This window comes from Etheostoma spectabile, chromosome 16 (genome assembly GCF_008692095.1).
Source record: "Etheostoma spectabile isolate EspeVRDwgs_2016 chromosome 16, UIUC_Espe_1.0, whole genome shotgun sequence".
NCBI lineage: Eukaryota > Metazoa > Chordata > Actinopteri > Perciformes > Percidae > Etheostoma > Etheostoma spectabile.
In genome coordinates, this window is record NC_045748.1 from 23177147 (window position 1) to 23177776 (window position 630).

Consider the following 630-nt stretch of genomic DNA (forward strand, 5'->3'; position numbering starts at 1 on the left):
TGAACAGAGGGAGTGGCTGAGAACGATGACGTTGAGGATCACCTTTGGTGAGTTCCGTACTAATGGCAGCGGAAAAAGATGCGGGCGAAGCCATTCGGTCCGTTGTGGCAAAGCTGCCGAATATCCAGAAGTTAAAGCCCGAGCAAGAACGATCTTTGCTGAGTTTTGTTAGTGGCCACGATGTTGTGGCTTTCCTCCCCACTGGGACGGGGAAAGTATGATTTTCCAGCTCGCTTTATCAGTGGTGAAGGAGTTAGCTAAGGTTAACGCTAGCAATGCTAAGCCAACGTCACGAGTCACGACCAAATGTTAGCGATTGGTTATGGCAGAAAAAAACAGAAAAAAAAGATTGGTCAAGTCAATGGAGAGTGGCCAGACTCTCTGCACAAATGAAATGTATTCGAGTCTGGTAGGACCAGGTTAGGTAATGTTGAAAAGCTAGAAAGATTGGAAAGTAGCATCTCCTCAGAAAACATAACATTCACTAACAGTACACAAACAACACACTGGGATCTAGGAACGTGTCCCAGGGCCACAAAATCACGAGGAGAAACAGGAGGGAGGGAGACAAAACAACACATACAGAAACACATACAGAAACACACACACACACACACACACACACACACA